General features: G+C 48.4%; 1 protein-coding gene across 5 annotated transcripts in view; it reads left to right on the forward strand.

Annotated features, from left to right (window-relative positions):
• Nucleotides 1-15,999, forward strand: part of LOC147446162 (putative triglyceride lipase) — a 172,384-nt gene that overhangs the window by 63,668 nt on the left and 92,717 nt on the right. The window lies entirely within an intron of this gene.

Raw genomic sequence — 15,999 nt, forward strand, 5'->3', positions numbered from 1 at the left:
GTAGCCGTTGGGTCATTATCATTATCTTTTATGGTTGGTCTAGTAGTCGTCGTCTTGGTAGCGAGTCTTACACAGAGTCTTACACAGAGCACAGTATCACCATCCCTGCACATCTGAGCCTCGACACCCCATTTGTACCTGTGAGTCCTGGGCTGGAGCTGAGTGTGCTGCCACGCCAGAGTCTGTACATGGTTCTTTGAGATAGTTCTGGTCCACTGTTGTGTTCTGTTGTTATCGATTGTTTCCGTGTTTCATTCTGTTTGAGTGAGTTTCCATTTGTTTGAGTGAGATTGTCTCACACATTGCACTGAGCGGAACCCACACTGTGGAGAGCACAACACATTATCCGCGCTACAACAACAGAACAATGGAATGATGCTCTGCATGTGGGAGCTCTTCTGTTACCCTACCGCCATAGGCCTAGTCATAAGGACCTTCGACATGAGCAGGGTTTGTAGGTGGCAAGACTGAAGTAGAGGGTATAGTTGAAGGCAGGCCGAGGTTAAGGCGATTGTGCAACACCACGAGATAATATCTGAATATGGCCTAAATGAGAAAACAATAGTATGGTTTTCTCCTGTCTCCTGCACTTGTTGGATCAAACTTTTGAAGAAGCCTTGGAAACCTTACTGTGTCTGCAAGACCTGCCACGGAGCCAATACCAAGGGTTCCATTTCTATGTGTCAGATTGGATCTTGAAGCATCTACCCCTCTAGAATACATTTTTCAATGTTGTAATACAAGCTTATCAAAGTTGCTGTAGCCAGCTATAGTGATCATGGAGAACTCAAAAGGTAGATAGAAGCGCTCAAGTTGGCAACCCAGGAGTCAAGGCACCAGTGGATCAGAGTGTACCAGTGGTCAAGGTACCAAGGTGTATTTACCAATGGGACTAAGGTGTTGACCAATGTATGGCCAGTGGGCCAAGGTACCAAGATGTGGACCAATGTACTGCCAAGGCCAAGGTACCATCATGTGGATTAGTGTATCACCAGTGGGCGAATGTACCAAGCTGTAGCCCGAGTGGACGGGTGTACCAGAGTAGCCGTGTGGCACTTTGTACTTGTGGGCCAGCACCCTTACCTGGAGCCTGTGGTCATTGAAGGTTGCGGCCAAGGCCACTCATCTAGATAATTTTCCATGGTATATCTTCAGTGGCATGTACTATAGTCATATCAGTTCATTGAGTCTGTGGTCACTCAGTCACTTAAAGGTTGGTACTATTTTGGGTATGGTACTCTCCCCAGGGTTGGTACTAGTCAGAATCTCAGCCTGGAGTTGACACCTCACCACACCTATCCATTACACCTTAACCTCTCCACCCTTATTGTATCTGTGCTTGATCTGGAGCTTGGTGTGCTGCCAGCCAGACTTGGTCATGGCCTTGTAATCATCTCTTGGGGCAATGCAAGTTAAGTGAGTGTCATTTCTCAGGTTTTCGAGTGTTATCCTGCTGTGTTGTGTGGTGTATCTTGGTTGTCTGCTGTGCTGTGTGGTGTAACAGCCACAACCCACCCTGTAAACAAAACAAACTCAAGCTAGTTAAAAATTACAAATTGGTGAATCACCGAAACAGTGAAGTTTTTGGCCTAGAGTGGCATGAGATCCTGGTGGTGCACCTATTTGCTCCATTTCTGAGCTAAGGGATCCTCCCTTAACTGGCGGAAAATGGAAATGGGAAGTACAAATGGAAAGGGGAAGTGCCTAGAATTGGAGGCCTAATGTTTCAAACTCCAAGTGGTCAGCTGGTGGTCTTGGCACTCCTCGAGAAGACAAAGCCCACAATTTGCAGCAACCAACCTGTAGAGGGGTTGGCCAGGGTTAGGTAAGGAGGGGAGGCCAGGCATAAGAAAATGACAGAGAGGACAGTAGCGATGGCAGTTAAGAGCAGAGGACAGCGGCAGGAATGGTGGTTTGCAGAGGTGGGTGAGTAGCTAAAGACAGCGTAGTGTAGAGGATGGGCAGGAGCTGGTAAAGTGCAAGATGGGAAGTTTGGGTACACAGTGCTCAGGCTCATCTTGATGGGTTCTCCTCTCTTTGTTTGTGTCTCATGGTGTTTTTTTTCTCGAGAAAAAGATCCTTCTATTAGTTAATGAATTATGAAACTGCCCATAGAGCTACAACCACCTCTTCAAGAGAGGGCTACAACAATCATGAAGGGGAGATTCTCCCAATGAAAAAACAGCATATGTACAATGAGGCTAAATCAAGAGATGGGAGGAGGGAACAGCCACACAGGTGGACGGTAGTGCCATCTAAGCACACCTGGACCATGGTGAAGTAAGGCCCAGGGCACCAGAGTCGAAGGAAAGCCTCTCTCCGCTCCCGGATGCGGTCGCAGCTGCCCTTGAGTCTCTCGAATTGTCCTCTGAGAGTATGGACCAGCTCTAGCCAAAGATCCCGAACAGTCTCTGCTGGTTGTGGAGTAAGCTCTGTAGCAGGCTGGAGTGTAGGTCGACCCCCCTGCAACACTATCATCCTGCTGGTGGAGGACAGCTCAAACTGAAGCGCCGGACCCGTGAGAGTGGACCAAGCAGCTGTCCCCCAAGTGTACTGCCGAGCTGTGGAAAGAGCTGGCATCAACCGAAGGACTCGAAGCCAAACCTGCTGTGCCAAATGACAATCCCAAAGACAGTGGTGCTGACTCTCCACAGGATGGTCGCAAGCTGCGCATGCTGTTGAGAGACCACTATGTACAAGCCAGCTCCCAACTGCTGTAGCCCGATGTGCAACCAGCCACTGGAACAAAGTGACTCGCCGCGGCTGTCTGGTGTCCACAACCTTGCCCAAAAAGCTGACAGGAACTCAACTCTGAGACCCTCCTCCTGCCAATGAGGTGCTGCAGCCGGACGAGCCTCTCTCCCTGCTGCCAGTATGTGACGTCCCAGACGAAGTGTACTGAAAGAAAGGGACACCTGGGTGGTCGCTTGAGGAGAAAGGGTCCCTCCAAAACCACTCCCCCACTGCACTCGTGCCAGTGGACAACACTCCCAAGTCCACAGCCTCCAGTGGCCAGTCGCAAGAGTTTCTGGGTCACGATCTATGACACAAATCCTCCCACATATGCCCACTACTCGGATCCTCTGAAAACAACACTCTGCCACATGTGGGGTCTCTACTGAAACTCGGGGTAGGCGTCCCTCACCCTATAGTTCGAAAAATAGGGAGGGAACAGTCTCTGAGCAAGCCTAAACTGCGATGAGAACCTCCAGTCGCGTGAAGGCCCCCATCCATCTGGGCGTTGCTGACTCGAGAGGCGTGAGCCACTCAGCTGGTACTGCCTCTGTGATGTCCTGACACATGCTCTGCACCCCTCTCATGACCTGAAGTTGGATGCTCTGAAGCTCCTCTGACAAGCCTGAGAATTGTAGCGAGTCACCTAAAGTGCGTGCTGGACCCTCTGCCATGGTACCCCAGGAAACATGAGGCCTACTACCAACCAAGTGGCCTCTCAGAGTGCTGACCATGGGGTTCGAAACAAGGGGCTCTCTCAAGCGCTCCTCCGTGTAAGTAGGCTGGTGCTGCTCCAAGCCTCTCCGTAGCTGCTCCCAGGATCGAAGAAGGCTCACAACAAAACAGTCCTCTAGTCTCCTGCTCAGGCCAACTCTGCGCATCTCTGTGAATATCCATCTTGTGGAAGGTCTCCAAGGGCCTCCAGCCTGAGGCACTCTAGCTGTAAGTTGCTGAAGCAAAAACTCCTTCCAGGGCTCCTCCCCTGGAAGCAGTCCTCTGACAACAAACTTCCCAAAAAGGGCTCTCCTCTGCTGTGCTGGGTCTATGATCCCCAACCCCCCCTCAGAACAAGGTAGAGTGATGACCTGCTAGGCCACTTTGGCCCGGGCTATTTGAGTGTCGTGTCTTGACCAAAGGAAGTTCCTGATCAGCCTCTACCTGGCTGATACAAGAACTCGAAAAGATCCAACAAGAAGTGATGTACCACATAGTAGGTAACAACACCTGGTTGGCTACTACAACTTTGCCTGCTAGAGAAAGTCGTGCGGATCTCTAATGTAACAACTTCCTCCTGATGGACAGGAGGAGGGGAGCAATCTGCTGCTCAGGAGACAAGTCCAAGCCAACTTGACAGCCCAAGTATCGAACTGTAGTTCCTGGGGGAATCCATCTGAAACCCTCACCTTGCATCCAATCAGGCGTAAGAATACTACCAACCAAGAAAGCCACAGTCTTTCTCCAGTTGATAAGTGCGCCTGATGCACAACAAAAGGTCTCGAGAGCCTGCTCACACCTGTGAAGGTTGGCCTCCTGGCCATCCAAGTACAAGGGTGAGTCGTCTGCAAACTCAGCATCCAGTAGCTCATCTCCCCGAATAGGGAGCGCTAAGCCGCGTAAACCAACCTGTTGTGAAACCAAAAACCTGCTCATCGCCTCAACATAGAATAGAAAGAGGAACGGGGCAAGAGGGCAGCCGTGTTTGACCGAACGTTTGAGCATGAAACGATCACCTCTACCTCTTGACAAAAGTACCTGTCTGTGTGCCCGTCCGTATAGAGATGACACACCTCTGATCCAAGCATCTTAGAAGCCCATCTTGCGTAGAGTGCCCTCCAAAAAGTCCCAGTCAACTCTATCGTTGGCCTTCTCAAAATCGAGAAGAAATATCACGAGGTCCTCACCACGGAGCCATGCAAGGGCAGAAGCCTCCCAAAAAGTAAAGATGTTGTCAAGGATACTACTCTCCTTGACAAAACCTGTCTGTGTCCCATGTATAATGCTCTCTAGAAGTGGCTGAATCCTCAAACTCAGAGCCTTGGCAAGAATTTTGTAGGATGAGTTGAGGATGGCGATGGGCCGCCAATGTCGAATCTCATCCAAGGAGCACCCTCCTTGGGAACGAGGTAAATCAGGCCCTCACTCATGCTGTCAGGCATCTCTCCTATGTGTAGGATGTACTGAAAAGCGCTGCAGAGGTCTGAGCCAAGCAAGTCCCAATACTCCAAGAAAAAGCTGGGAGTCAAACCATCCTCACCTGGACAACTACCACGGGGAAGTCCTCTAAGGGCCGCGTGTAGCTCCTGTAGCTGAAGAGGCAGCTCAAGCCTCTGGCGCATCTCCTCAGTCACAAGACAAGGCATGTGTGCCCCAAACCTTCTCTCTGCATGCATCTTGACGCTTTGACTGAGGCTCTGCAGAGTGTAGATCACGGTAAAAGTCAGTAACAACTGCACGCATGTCCTCCGGCTCTGAAGCAACTGACTTGTCGGGCCTCCTCAACTGGCTGACCTTGGCATGCGTATGCCGGGGTCCCACTGCCTCAAAGAAAGCGCCTGTCACTCTGTCACCAACCTGGGTCCACTGAGCTGCTTGTCGATGGAAAGCAAACTCATGGGGCCTCTCCTTTGTAGGAGCAAGCTCTTGGCGAGCCTGCTGCAACTGCTCCTCCAACCAAGGACTGTCTGGATGCTGCTCCTGCATCCTTTGCAAGGAAGCAACGCCCCGTCGAAGACGCTGTTCCTCCTCTCTCACTGCAGCCAGGCGAGCCGAAGACTCCTGGAGAAATAGTCGACTAAGCTGAGCAAGTCCAGAGGCCACTCTGTCAGCAGGAGAGTCGTGAAAGTCTAGCCCTTTGTCTAAAGAGTCACCACTTGCTCTCTGAGCGCACAATCCAAGAAGACCCTCTCTCGGATGCGTAGCATCGTACTTCCCCTCCTCTGTCTATCTGTCACTGTGAGGATCACTGGTGCATGGTCCGAAAAAGAGGTCCCAAGCAAGATGCAAATTGACCCACCCAAGTCACAAAAGTGGTCACTAGTGTAGAAGCGATCTATCCGAGATAGATTCACTCCTCTCACTCTACGATCACAGAGTCATACATAACCTCTCCCAAGCTGTCAAATCAACTCCATGTACAATAGTATGGCTACCTCCAATCCTGTCAGAGGGATCCTCCAACATGTTGAAGTCACCCCCGATGCACCACTGCGGCAGAGCAATGGTGGCAGAGACTCAACAATCAACTCCATGTACAGTAGTATGGCTACCTCCAATCCTGTCAGAGGGATCCTCCAACACGTTGAAGTCACCCCCAATGCACCATTGCTCTGCTTGCGGTAGAGACTCAACAATCTGAGACCAAAACTTTGCATGTGCGTTCGCCACATTGGGCGCGTAGATGTTTAGGAAGCCTATGAGGCCACCTTGAACTTGCATAGTGATCCACTGAGCCTTGCCTGGCACAATAATCCCTCTGCCCACAATGGCTTGCTGCAAAGAGTCCGCAATAGTCATATACATATCCCACCTTGGATGCCTCCAGGTCCAAAAGCAGCTGACCAAAACGTCTCATATCGTCCACGCAAAATCTGACCACACCGTCGAATGCGGCTCTCACAAAGAGGATGCTCCAATAGCATAAGAATGCCAATCTCTCCACCCAAAAGGCATCTCTGAAGCTCTTGACGCAGCCGACCCCTTTGACGCTGAAACTGGGGCCCTCCTAATCCTTGTACATTCCATTGGATGATCCTCATGGAGTCAGTGAGAGAAAACAGATGCTGCCGCAGTAGCTAGCCTCGCTATCTTTGAGGTCGGTTTGGATGGGGAGTAATCCACATCCGAACGACCTCTAGACAAGCATGAAAGAAGTGATTGTCCCGCCCAGGCCCAAGCCGAGTGTGCAACCCGAAGGGCTACATCCTCTGTCCAAGAATCCTCATGCACAAATACATAACAAGGAGGGCACTGAGTGTTAGCAAACAAATGCACCACAATGTGCCTGCAACCTGATGCATCCGGAGGCGTCACTGTGAACTTGGCTAGAGGCCAAAGTGTCTGCACTAGATCTGTCATCCCTAAGTCCCCTGTGTGGTGTGAGAACTCAGTAGGCTGAGGTTGGAGCCAGTCAAGGACTGTGTGCTGGGTCCACTCTGTGAGATCCCTACCACACAACGGAAAGGAGAAACCCACTGCTCTGTCCAGAGCCTCAATGCCTCTAGCTGCAAGAAAGAGGACGTGGACTCGAAAGCTAGCTTCCTCTAGGTCTGGAAAACAGAAACCGAGTGAAGGTGTAGTCGAAGAAGTCCCAACGTTTGCGTATGTTGAAGCTAGTCAAACCTCGAGGGACTGCTGCAAAGGAAGAGGTCTGCACCAAAAAAGGCGGCCTCAGGTTCTCAAGCCACACGGCTCATGGCGAAAGCACTACCAAGAGAACGCCTCGTTGCAAAAGCGTGTCCAGAACTCTGTGTTTGAGGAGTGGAGGAGAGGTCGGGAGATGAGGCTGTGGGCCCCATCAGGGAGAGAGGAGGGGTGGGAGGCGAGGGTGGAGGTGGGGAAGGGGGAGGAAGTGGGGGAGGCGGAGCGGCAACGTCTGAGGAAGGAGGAGGCGGTGGTGGAGGAGCTGAAGTGGACGGGGCCTCCTCAGGCGGGTCCTGCTGAAGGGGGTCAAAGCGGTTCCCAGACGGAACCCAGTGCTGTTGAGCTACAGAAGGTCGGCCACAGGGGGGGAAGTGGGGCAACAGTCCACCCCTGTCTCGACGGCGGCCCAGGCACCTACTGCCAACCTTCAATTGTCTGATCACTCGTCTTTGTCGAGGTACCACCCTGTGCATCCTGTGTATCTGGTTGCTTGGCTTGCTCAGCCTTGGGAGGCTGCGCATGTGCTGTGGGTCAAGGTCTGCTACGAGGACAGGCCTTTGCCAAATGGCCCATCTGCCTGCAAATGAAACACTGGTTCGGGAGACCCGAATATTGCACACTCTGTCTAATCCATCCCCCACTCACCCGTGGTAGCAGTATCACCTTGGGGAGGGAGTGTGTGTCACGAACAAGAACCCGTAGAGTAGGTAAACCTGCGGCCTTCGTCACAACTGAAGCTACAGTGCGCGGAGACTCTAGAACTGTCCCGAACATGGAACCAATCCTGGGGAGAAGACCGAAATTGGCAAGTCTGCCTCCTCCTCGAGCACATCTGTAGTAGGGTCAAAATCATGACGCCATCGTCGGAAGCAAGCTCGATCGGATGTTGAGCAGGCTCATCCAAATCACCTTGGCCGTTGTATCTGCAGACTCGAACTCTACCTGGTAGTACCCTCTCCCGAGGATCTGGACATCGGTGATCTTGCCCACGTCGGAGAGAAGTTGGGCCTGTAGTAGATCCCGAACCTTGCCCCGACTGGGCCGAGTGCCAATGATCTTATAGATAACTGAAGTGGCTTGCAAGCGCTCCACTTCGGCCATCAAGCTCACTTGCTCTTCTGGCGAAAGAGCAAGTCGAAGGGTCGGCTCGGTGGTGTCGGGCGAGGGGGCTTCAACAGAGTTCCTCTGAGGTGGAGCAGAAGCCGCCATTCTGTGTTTGTTGCTGAATAGAGGAGGGCGTTGGCAACGAGGTGCTCACAAGGAGGCTGAAATGCCAGCCTACACGCAAGCGGTGAAGAGAGACTTGAAGGGGATGAGGCGGGAGGTCGGGACAGGGAGGAGGGTCGCCAAGGGGGGGGGATGATAGGGGTGCAAGAGGCGTTCAGAGGAGGCAGTGGCTCTAATGAGGGGGGCTGCGTGCAGGGGCGGGCATCAACAGCGCACAGGGAGCAGGGGAGCGCGAGGGCGAAAAGGGGGGGTGGGGGGCAGCGTTTAGCGATGGCGGGGGGGGGGGGGAGGGGAGTGAACAACAGTTGTCATCAAGAGGTGTATTTTTCCTGTTGCCTTCCCTAAATAAGTACTAGATATTTTTATTTATTTTATTTTTACTTGTTTTTTTTCCTGAACCCTTGAAAAGGTGCAAGTGGACATTGCATGGCGAGTGTAAAACGGCTGCGGCCGAATGGGTTTCTCACATCGGAAGTCTAGGTCGGTCAGTCTAGGACTGGTTGGGCCAATTAGCCCTGAATTCTGATGAGTATGGAAGTTTGTGTGCGCCAGATGGAATTAGGGCCACTCGGCAAGTCACTTATAACTTTATAAGTCAGTGGGAACTAGAAAATTAACTCAAAAGGGGCAAACTGGACACATGGAGGCTTCTGGTGAAAATTGCCACTTCCAGCATGAAGAGAGGACGCCCAATTTGAGAGAGGAGGCTGATTTGACTCACAAGAGACCTACAGTGTGTGTGTGTGTGTGAGTAGTGGGTGCAGGTCTACAGCTTTAATGGAAAGCTTGCCTTCTCCTCTGTCTCATGTAGCGCGATGATTTGCTCTCGTGCACCTCTCTCTCCCCTTTGGCACATATGGTAATGCCCCACTAGTTGGGCTACTCAGATGAATATGTACAGTTCTAGGGGTTTATGCGCGTTTGCCAAGGCAAGATCCTTCTAAATAGGAACCGGATTAGCTAATTGCTAATCCCCCACATGAACGTTCACTTCCATCGCGGAAGATTGCGAGTTTGGAGAGTTTTCTCGCGTGAAAACTCGTCCAATTCACAGGGGAATTGTCCCATTGCGTACGGGAGCCCTTGGGACACGCGTAGGCGTGTTCACTCCACTAAAAACGATTCGAAACAGGGAATTACAGCCTGCTGTGTTTTTCTGTAGGTTTAGGGTTTCGCACCTAAACTGCAAGGGAACACCAGGGGAGCCTCGTGAGAGCCTTGGGATGCGTGTACAGGCTTTTGGGCACCTGGCAGTGAGAAACAGAGAATTACAGCAGGCTGAATTTCTGTGACAGCAGACCAGAAAGCTTCCAGATAGCGAGGGAATTTGTCCTGGATAGGTACTTTTGACCTACAGGGGTTTTTGCGCTGTTATGTTGCCAAAATCAGGTCGGAAACCTGTGTTTTCAGCCCTTGCCAGGTTTGGACAGCTTTGTGAAAGCTTGTACAAAGTGCTCGGATCATCTACCTTAAATTGAATAAAGAAATACTAAAAGGGGCGCCAGTCTTTGCGGCCTACAGGGTGTCGGTTTTGTGTGCGCAGTGACATTCTAGTTGCTGGACGCAAGTGTTGAGTCTCTCTCATTTCCATCAATACTCTGTGTAATTAACAGGTTGTAGATTTCATAGCGCCCTTTACTGTGTACAGGCCGGTTATATGGTTCCATCGACGGGATAAGACACTTTTTCCTCAAAGAGTGCGCCGTGGATTGTTGTGGGTGAAAGGATACAGAGTTAAGCACTATGGAAGAAGGGAGAGACGAAGGTTCTGAAAAGGAAGCATCCTCTTACAGTGGGCAGGAGGAGCAAAGGATTGTTGACAAAGGGAAGCGACCCATGGAGCCGGAGGATGAGGATCTTTTGTTCAAAGCTCGGTTGTTGAAGATCATGGATATCTTTTAGCGAATGGCTCAGAATCCGAAGTTACAGAAGTACTTACAGGCTCCTAAAGAGGATGTCTCTCCCCTACCACCTGAAAAAGAGGGTTCACATGCAGAGGGGTCTTATGACACTCATGGAAAGGCTCCTGTGGAAGAGCATCAGCAGGTGGTGAAGACACCCAATGTGTCTACAGGTCCAAAGCAACATGTGGTATCTGGACGTGAGGCTGTGAATGGTCAAGGCAATAATGAACAAGCCGTTCGACAGACCATTCCACCGTTTACTTCATATCCTGGTTAATTTGGTGGTGATTCAGTGTTTCAGGCTATGGTTGGACCATCCAAGGATACATACCAGGAAATGTGTTTGGGGCAATGCCACCTGGTGCGGTTAACCCTATGTACGGGAACATAGGTGTTCAACCAGGTTTTCAGGGTGTCTATCGCAATTTTGGAATGCGTGGAACTCATTTTGACATGGCTGGTTTTTCACAGCAAAATGCTAGAATGCGAATAACCTTGGTAAAACAGGTGATATGAGTGCTGGAATGCTTAACCGAGAAGTACCACTTCTTAAAGCACTTGTTGATGATAATGTGGTTACTACGAGCCAGCCAAAGGAATACAAGGAAGGAGGGGCAGCTGTGAAGTTTGACACTTTTAATGGCACACAAGAAAAAATGAAGGCCTTGACCTTCATACAACAATTTGATGCGGCATATGCAAGTGGAAACTTCACAGAGTCTTGCAAGATACGCAAGGCTGCCACCTTTTTGAAGGGTAATGCGTTGAGATGGTGGACCACATTGTTAAATCAGGGCCAAGCACCTACAACATGGGTCCAGTTCAAACAGAAATTTGCTCCTGCGTGGCTCACAAACACTTTCGAGGTGGATGTGATCACGGCATGGTATGATTTGAATGCGTCAAATTGTGCAAATCTGGAAGAGTACAAGCAGAAATTTTGGGATGCTTTGTTACCCGTAAGCTCTTACATGTTTGTACCATTGACAGAACAGATTGAAAGGTACTGTTGTGGATTGCTAAAGGAAATCAGGGACTATTGTACAAAGACCAATGTCATCAACATTATGCAGTTGATTGAGAATGCAACAATGGCCAATAACTTGTTGCAAGGTAAATTCAGTGGATTTAAAGGCAGCAACACGGAGTCCCAGGGCAAGCAATTTTCAGCCAAGGGCAATGTCACAACAACTCTCACTGTACCACCTTTCAAGAAGAAGCCTTTCGGAGGACAGAGGTAGTTTAAACCTTCTTCTGGGCAAAGCCAAGGGAAGAAAAGGCATTTTTATGGCAAGACATTTGAGGAGAGGAAAGCTCTAAGAGAGGCCAAGAAATGCTACATTTGTGAAGAGAAGGGACATTTTGCTAATGAATGCCCATAGAGGAAGTCAGAGGATAAGGATGACAAGTTAGACCATAATGGGAAGAAGCCAAAGCCAAGTGCAGGACTTGTCCCAGATTTGGTTGGTGATCAACCAAACATAAATGCCACGGAATTGTGCAGAGCATGGGGCAAAGTTAGAGACGAGACAATGCTCGTTTTCTTTGATCCAGGAGCTCGTGCAAATTTCATATCACGAGAATTGGCATCAAAGTTGGGCATTTATGCAGAGGAGATGGGTTATGACAGGTGAGCCAGGTTTGGCATGCCCAGGTCATTCAGAGCCTGTTACTCCCATTTTGGGGAAGCTTCGTCTGCACGTTCAGAGTTGTGGATGCGGAAGAATTTCATACTATGCCACTTGAGGGCTGTGACGTGTTATTGGGTATCCCATGGTGTTACAGGTTGCATGCTATGGTGGATACTTACAACGAAAAGATTACCCTTGTACATAGAGGAAAGACTCATGTCCTTGATGTAAAGCTTAAAGGAGAGTCTATTCCAGTTGTTTCTGCTTCTGCTATTTCATCTGTAATAAAGAATCATCTTTTTGCGTACTTGATCTTTGCAAAAGAAGTACCTGAAGTTGTATCTAATTTGTCTGCTTTATAGTTCAACTTTTTTGAGTGGTTTTGGTGATTGTTTTTCAGACTCTTTGCCAGGGGAGTTACCTCCTCAGAGACCTGAGGATCATACCATAGATCTTGTGCCGGGTTCTAGTCCACCGAATAGACCACCATACAGGGTTAGTGCAGCCTAGCAAAAAGAGATTATGAGTCATGTCAAGGAGCTTTTAGAGAAGGGGCTGATTCAGTCCAGTTTATCCCCTTTTTGTTCGCCTGTACTCCTAGTGCACAAGAAGGATGGTTCATGGCGCATGTGCATTGACTATCGCGCCTTGAATAAAAATACCATAAAAAACAGGTTCCCCATACCGAGGATAGATGACATTCTTGATGGGCTTGAGGGAGCGTCATTGTTTACAAGGATAGACCTGAAGAATGGGTACCACCAAATACACATTAGGCCAGAAGATGTCCATAAGACTGCCTTCAGGACAACATTTGGTCTCTATGAGTTTCTTGTCATGCCATTTGGTCTCACAAATGCTTCTGCCACGTTTAATAGAATAAGACTGCCTTCAGGACAACATTTGGTCTCTATGAGTTTCTTGTCATGCCATTTGGTCTCATAAATTCTCCTGCCACGTTTAATAGAATGATGGACAGAATTTTTAGACCACATAGAAACTTCGTGGGTACCTTCTTTGATGACATGATTGTCTACTCAAAGTCTAAAGAGGAGCATAGAGATCACTTGACCGCAGTTTTCAATGAGCTACGCAAGAACAGGTTACTCATTAATGCGAAGAAGAGTGACTTCTTTTTGGAAGAGATTTACTTCCTTGGGCACATTGTTTCAAAGGATGGGGTACGCATGGATCCCGCTAGAGTGGACGCAATTAGGTCATGGCCAGACTTGAAGTCCGTACATGACATTCGAAGCTTTCTAGGCTTATGTTCCTGGAGGTTCATCCGAATTTTTGCTGACATTGCTTCTCCACTCCATTCACTGTAAGGAAAAGGAGTTACTTTCAAGTGGACGGCCAAGGAAATTTTACCTTCAAACACTTGAAAGAGAAGCCGACTTCAGATCCGGTAGTCATATTGCTAGATCTTTCGAAACCTTTTGTGGTTCAATGTGATGCATGTGGCCATAGTCTTGGTGCCGTTCTAATGCAGAATGGCCGAGTAGTCGCATATGAGAGCAGAATTCTTTTGAAGACCGAAAGGAACCTGCAAGTTTATGTGAAAGAATTGCTGGCTGTAATTCATGCTCTCACTAGTTGGAAACACTATTTGCTGGGGGCTGATTTTGTTGTCCAAACAGATCATCAAACCTTGCGATATTTTCTCACGCAAACGAAGTTGTCTGAGAAGCACATGCGATGGGCAAACATCTTGTCAATGTTCCATTTTCAGATTGTGCATGTGCAAGGGAAAAAGAACGTGGTGGCTGATGCGTTGTCACGAAAGCCCCAAATTGTAGCAGTGTCAATTCCGTACCATTGTGAATTAGATGAAATGAAGACACAATATGCTGAAGATTCAGATTTTGCAAGGATCTATGATCAACTTGTTGATGGCCAACATCATGAGCACTAAATGCTTAAAAATGACTTTCTCATGATGCATGGAAAGTTATGTGTTACAAAACAATTACGGCCAAAGGTTTTGATGGAAAAACATGCTCCACCTTATGCCGGGCACCGTGGAATTGATGTGACAGTGAAAGGGGTTGAGGCATTCTTCTATTGGCTAGCTTTGCGTCAAGATGACACATTTGTAAGATCATGCTTAGTTTGCCAAAAAGTCAAATTTGATAGGCAAAAGCAACCGGGATTGTTGAAGCCATTGCCGATCCCTGATAGGCCATGGGAAAGCATAGCAATGGACTTTATCTTTGATCTTCCAAGGACGCAAACAGGCAATGATGGGATTTAGACTATCATTTGTAGGTTCAGTAAGCAGGCCCATTTCATTTCTGTTAGGAAGAAGATAAAGCCAGAACACATGATCAAAATATTCATGAGCAATTTCTTTAAATATCACGGGATGCCTCAGTCAATTGTCAGTGACAGGGATCCACGTATGACGAGTCTTTTCTGGAAGGCATTGTTTGAGAATATGGGCACTACGCTAAAATTCTCATCTTCGTTTCATCCGCAAACTGATGGACAGTTAGAAGAGGCAAATTCTACTCTCCTAGATCTGCTCAAATGTTATGTGTCAGAGCACAAGGCAACTTGGGAACACCATTTCCCATTGGTTGAATATGCTTACAATAACACTGTGCATACGTCGACAGGTAAGGCACCATTTGAGATAGTGGAAGGAGGGAAGAAAGTCCTGTTCATTTTGCAGACTAAGGACAAGTTATTTGAGGCAGACAAGTATGTGCAAGATATGGATGAAACATACAGGAAGATAAAGATTGCTCTTGAGGAGACTCAGGCTAAGCAAAAGAAAGCTGTTGATCGTCACCGTCGTGAACTTGTATTTTCACTTGGTGATTGGGTGCTTTTGCGCTTTGAAAAATCCAGGTTAAGGAAAAGGAAGGCAAGGAACGTTTGTTTCCTAAAAGATCGGCGATGTAGCTTACAGGTTGAAGCTACCAGAAGGCTGGAAAATACATAATGCTTTTCATGTCAGCCTTCTAAGGCCCTTTGTTGGGGATGTGCCAAAGAATATGCCTGATGAGGAACAACCTGAAGTGGAAGAACTAGATGAGATTCTTGTTCCTGAACAGATGTTGGCACATAAGGAAAGGAAGGTTAGAGGGAAGGTTGCAAGACGCTATTTGGTGAAGTTCAAGAACTATCCACCATTTGATGCTAAATGGATGGAAGAGTCTGGATTGGTTGATTCACCTCAACTATTGCAACTATATCTTGAAGCCTTTCAAATGGAACCCACAGTGACTTGATGTAGCTCTATGGCGCAATGTGAGAGCATGGTTCATGATGCTCAAAAGAATAGTTAAGCAATTGTATCTACTCTTTCCATACAGAATTTGGCTAGAGAAGTTTGTGCTTGACAGTACACCAGAAGACTTCTATGCTTGATATATGTGTGGTAGCCAGGTTGGTGGGATTGTTTAATCGTTCAACGTTACATTTCCGAAAGCATGTAATCTTGAATTCCCATCATAGAATATATGTGTTATTAGGAGATAACAACATGTATTATTGGCATGCAAGCGAGGTCGCTTGCAATATTTCAAGGGTGGGGTGTGTCACCAGGAGGTGTATTTTTCTTGTTGCCTTTCGTAAATAAGTACTAGATATTTTTATTTATTTAATTTTTACTTGTTTTTTTTCCCGAACCCTTGAAAAGGTGCAAGTGGACATTGCATGGCCAATGTGAAATGGCTGTGGCCCAACGGGTTTCTCACATCGAGAGTCTAGGTCGGTCTGGGACTGGTCGGGCCAATTAGCACTGAATTCTGATGAGTATGGAAGTTTGTGTGCTCTAGATGGAATTAGGGCCACTCGGCAAGACACTTATAACTTTATAAGTCAGTGGGAACTAGAAAATTAACTCAAAAGGGGCAAACTGGACATATGGCGGCTCCTAGTGAAAATTGCCACTTCCAGCATGAAGAGGGGGCACCCAATTTGAGAGAGGAGGCTGATTTGACTCACAAGAGACCTACAATGTGTGTGTGTGAGTAGTGGGTGCAGGTCTACAGCTTTAATGGAAAGCTTGCCTTCTCCTCTGTCTCATGTAGCGCGATGATTTGCTCTCGTGCACCTCTCTCTCCCCTTGGCACATATGGTAATGCCCCACTAGTTGGGCTACCAGATGAATATGTACAGTTCTAGGGGTTTATGCG

The sequence above is a fragment of the Adiantum capillus-veneris genome, chromosome 12 (genome assembly GCF_014529385.1).
Source record: "Adiantum capillus-veneris isolate H3 chromosome 12, ASM1452938v2, whole genome shotgun sequence".
NCBI lineage: Eukaryota > Viridiplantae > Streptophyta > Polypodiopsida > Polypodiales > Pteridaceae > Adiantum > Adiantum capillus-veneris.